We start from the raw sequence: 5,095 nt of genomic DNA, 5'->3' as shown, positions 1-5,095 counted from the left end.
ATTTCCTGACTTATTATAACATGACCAAGTTGAAATTATACCAGTTTTCTACGTTACGATCATTTTGGGCTATGAAATTTACTTACCAAGACTAAACAAATTAAATATATTCCATAATTCTCAGTTTAACCACTAGATGGCAGAAAAAGATAGTTTTAGACTTCGTCTGCTGCTGTTCCAACTGGCCCAGACCTTGAATGCCTACCAGCCAAGGCGTTACAAGGTATGTGTTTTAATACTACTTCATATTCTATTAGCATTGTAGGATCAGCTATTTGCAGATAACCGTACTGTTATGAGGTTGTTAAAGAAAAATCTCAGTTGTTTGTATTTGAATACACACACATCTCTATGTTGTTTTTTTTTTTCCTAGATAAGGTTTATACATTTTATGTGATTTATCTAATTGAGCGATTCGTAAACACTAACATTATAAAGAAGAGAATATAAGCTTAAAATAAATTACTGGATACTATAATCATCATCTGTGGCTCTATGTTTTCCATTGAAACTTTCAATTAATTAATGTATAAGTTATTGCAAAAACAAACTACATTACTCAACGTTTGTTAGATCGATGACTCTGTATGTAATATAATTTATTAGGTCAAAAATACGAAACAAAAACACACGAAACAATGGCTTTCTAGTACATTGCATGAGACCTAGAAATTATGTTCGCGACAAATTTCTTCAAATTTTTACGAATATATCTCGAAATGTACTGGACGTTTTTACTTTTGTAGTACATTAAACCTCGTATAGCTTCTATGAATTATTAATTTTCTTGCTGATTAACATATATTTATTGATGACGTTGTATAAAGCTATGTTTGTTGCCCTCCCGGATCTGTTCGGAAAGAGGCCCTATACACTCCAACGCTTAGAAAAAACTGAAGTTGGTAACTGAAGCTGGTTATTTAGTTTATAAACAATAGAAGAATGGGTCGGAAACAAAAGATTGTTTGGTATCATGGGTAGAATTCAAAGATGAAATCTGTCAACGACTTACTTAACCCAATTATCATGTAACATTCGAAAACATTGACTGTATATGTTTTTTGTATTTGTGTATGTTTGTAGTTAAGCACAGAGCTACACAATGGACAATCTATGCTGTGCCTACCACGGGTATCGAAACCCGGTTTTTAGCTTTATAAGTCTTCAGACTTATCACTGTGCTACTGGGAAAGAGACTTTCTGGCGTTGTGGTGTATGAAACAATACTGGGGAACAGGCTTTCTGGCGTCGTGGTGTATGAAACAATACTGGAGAGCAGGATTTCTGATGTTGGGATGTATGAAACAACACTGGAGAGCAGAATTTCTCGCGTTGTGGTGTATGAAACAACACTGGAGAGCAGAATTTCTCGCGTTGTGGTTTATTAAACAACACTAGGGAACAGGCTTTCTGATGTTGGGATGTATGAAACAACACTGGGGAACAGGCTTTCTGATGTTTTGATGTATGAAACAACACTGGGGAACCGGCTTTCTGATGTTGTGATGTATGAAACAACACTGGGGAACAGGCTTTCTGATGTTGTGGTTTATGAAACAACACACTGGAGAGCAGGCTTTCTGGCGTTGTGGTTTATGAAACAACATTGAAGAGCAGGCTTTCTGGCGTTGTGGTTTATGAAACAACACTGGAGAGCAGGCTTTCTGGCGTTGTGGTTTATGAAACAATACTGGAGAGCAGGCTTTCTGGCGTTGTGGTTTATGAAACAACACTGGAGAGCAGGCTTTCTGGCGTTGTGGTTTATGAAACTTTATCTTGTTAATCGTTCACACTTAAATTAAGTTCAACGCGGTTTTCACTGTATTATGTTATAGGTAATATAGAATATTAAAAACACGGTAATACCAAAAACATCTTTAATTACGGACGTTTCGGAATTGCTTCAAATTCCATCATCAATGTCAAAAATTTCAAAAAGCTAGTTCACAATATTCTAACTACAAACAACATTAGCTATTAAGCGAGTAGTTTTTTTATGCAATCAAAAGTTTAGAAAGAATAAATTTAAACAGTAATAATATAATGTAATTATTTTATCACAAGTTACAGCTTTTATAGTAAGTAGGGATACTTTTAAAACAGGTACGACGTTTCGATCACTGGTGCGATCATGGTCAAGTACACAAGTTTTAACGGTAAAGAATCTATCTATATATATATATATAAATGTATAGAAACAAACCAATATATATATATAAACAACCAAAAAACAGCTCACAAGGACGTTCACCGTTCTTTAAACAATCAAACTGATGCCCTCCTTTTCTTGCTATCGCGACCATGAAATTGTGGTCTAAATTTTTTATGCAAAAAAATATGCTACAGGAAGTAGCATGACGATATCGTCACCGTGTCTGTAAAGCTGATAAAAAACAGCAATTGGTGAAAAAAAAACATTTTATCGAATGAAGCTTCATTGAATAGATTATGTACAAATAACGACTTTATTGTTGGAATGGAAAGATTAATACACACACACACACACACACACATATATAGTATACATATATATTTGAGTCCCTTTATATTTAATTAACATTTTAATGGAACTGTTCGACACAAATATACAAAGTATAAACTTTGTCTTATACTTTTTAAAGAGCTAAAACCATGAGAAAAAAAGATCTAAACATTTAGAACTTCTTTAGAATTAAATTAGAACTTAGCTGCAAATGACATTTCTCTAATAAGGAATTGAAATTTTTATCTGAATGATATATTTTGCACACGGCCAGATCATGAGTCCTTAGGGTTCAGTTGTAGTCTCTGATTTGGAACCATAACCAGAGAGAGAGAGGCCAGATAGTCAGCAACACTCGCCACCTGCAGGGCTTTATTCAGCTCCATGAACCGAATAATGGGACTGGCTGTGACCTCTATAACGCGCCCATAGCTGAAAGCTCGGTATCACGTCCTGAATATTGGGCTCACGTTAACAGCTATGCCATACCCGACCCTTCAGTATTAAACGGTTTTAAAATATACACAAAAATTTTATTTCTTAAAAGTGTGCCTCTCCCCGTGTCTCAAGTCTTATAACACTAAAATTTGGGATTCGATCACTGCGGAAAACACAGAACAAAGGACATACTTGTAGCTTTCTATTTAAGAACAAATAATCTAAATGTTCTAATAATAAGTGATTTAATAAATATGTATGTATAATAAAGCTTGAATCCACACTAAGAGAACAACATCAAGTTTAAATGGTAACTAGTTTCGACATGTTATATGTACTCTCCAATCCAAAATTTCACTGAAGAGGACATGTCACATTTCGAAACTAGTTTCAATTTAAATTTGGTATTCTTCCGTTAGTGTGGGTTTAAACTTTATTGTAAATTACTTTACACAGTATTGTGTATTTACTTATATATATATATATAACTTTGGAACTAAGTGACTATACGATCGTAGCGATGTTTATGTGTGCATATATCCCTAATTGAAACTGAAGCTATCTGTGAACATTAAACATAGGATTCACATAGCCGTAGATTAAGTCTTAAGCCTTGAAGCTCATCTATAAAAAGTGCATTAAAAATGTTACATACACACACACATATATATATATTAAAATAATAATCTCTTCAATCGAAGTTTACATTATCCAATAAATTTATTATTAACAGTTAAGAGAATTTTAGGCTTAAAGAAAATGAGAACATCAACTTAAGTGTTATGTTCATTTGTTTTGCATTTTGCTTATACATTTCGAAGAAAAAACTCATTGGAATTTCTCTTCAAGATGTAGCACCAATAGTTTATTTAATTACTTAGGAATCATCTTCACATTTTTTTTCGTTGACGTTTATTCTACGAATCTTAAGTTACAGATCCAGTCCTGTGATAACATTAACAGCTATGATACCATTAACAGTTATTATAACATTAACAACTACGATAACATTAACAGCTGTGATAACATTAACAGCTATGATAACATTAACAGCTATGATACCATTAACAGTTATTATAACATTAACAGTTATTATAACATTAACAGCTACGATAATATTGTTGCAAGATGATATGAAAATAATCTCATCTTTATTTTTTAGGCCTAACACTGCAAGTTTAAGAAAAGCTTAATTTTTATATTACCTGCACATTTGAAACATTGCTTTTTTAAACTCTGTTTTTACTTACTTTGGCATTGTCTTAATTTCAGCATTGTTTTAATTCTGTGTATCTTAATTAAATAAAAAATGTGGCTAAGAAACGTTAAAAAAGCGTTTTGTAATTACTTTGTATTTGATAAATTTGTTAATAATGTCCTGCCGATATTGTGAGCAGAAACTATGCCAATTTTCGTCATTCAAGTACAATTTTTACTGATAGATGTTTGAACATGTCAAGCGAGAAAAAATTCCATGTAAAATAGTTATTTCACAATACAGAGTGGCTCTTGAAAATAGTTTAGACTGAAAACTATGCATTACAACAAAACCTTATGGAACATAATCGTTTTTTTTCTTTCCACAAAATATAATTAATCTTCTATGCTCCCCAGTTTGAGAATCACTGGTCTACACCATGGGTTCAAAGTTTATGATAGCCCCTCTCAGTTCAAGAAGTTTTAAACTAAATTGAGTTCGGTAAGCTTACGTCTACCGCTGCCCTTCGCCCCCCAGTTTGAGAACTACAGGGTGTTTGAAAAGTTTGGAATCATAGGTGATTTGTAGCTTTTCTTAATTTCAGAGCTTGGTTGAATGACACTTTCTCAGGACATTGGATTGGCAGACGTGATCCCCAGGAATGGCCCCAAGATCTCAGGACTTGACTCCCATGGATTACTTTTTCTTGGGGCTGCTAAAGACACGTGTGTACAAACAGAAGATGAGGGACACCGAACATCTGGAACAACAAATTCGTGACGAGTGTCGAAATATTAACAATGACAGCAATATGTTTCGGCCCGGCATGGCCAGGTGGTTAGGGCGCTTAACTCGCAATCTGCGGGTTCGAATCCCCGTCCCACCAAACATGCTCGCTCTTTCAATCGTGGGGACGTTATAATGTGACGGTCAATCCCACTATTCGTTGGTAAAAGAGTAGCCCAAGAGTTGGCGGA

The sequence above is a fragment of the Limulus polyphemus genome, unplaced genomic scaffold (assembly GCF_000517525.1).
Source record: "Limulus polyphemus unplaced genomic scaffold, Limulus_polyphemus-2.1.2 Scaffold2272, whole genome shotgun sequence".
Lineage (NCBI taxonomy): Eukaryota > Metazoa > Arthropoda > Merostomata > Xiphosura > Limulidae > Limulus > Limulus polyphemus.
Note: the sequence above shows the minus strand (reverse complement) of the source record.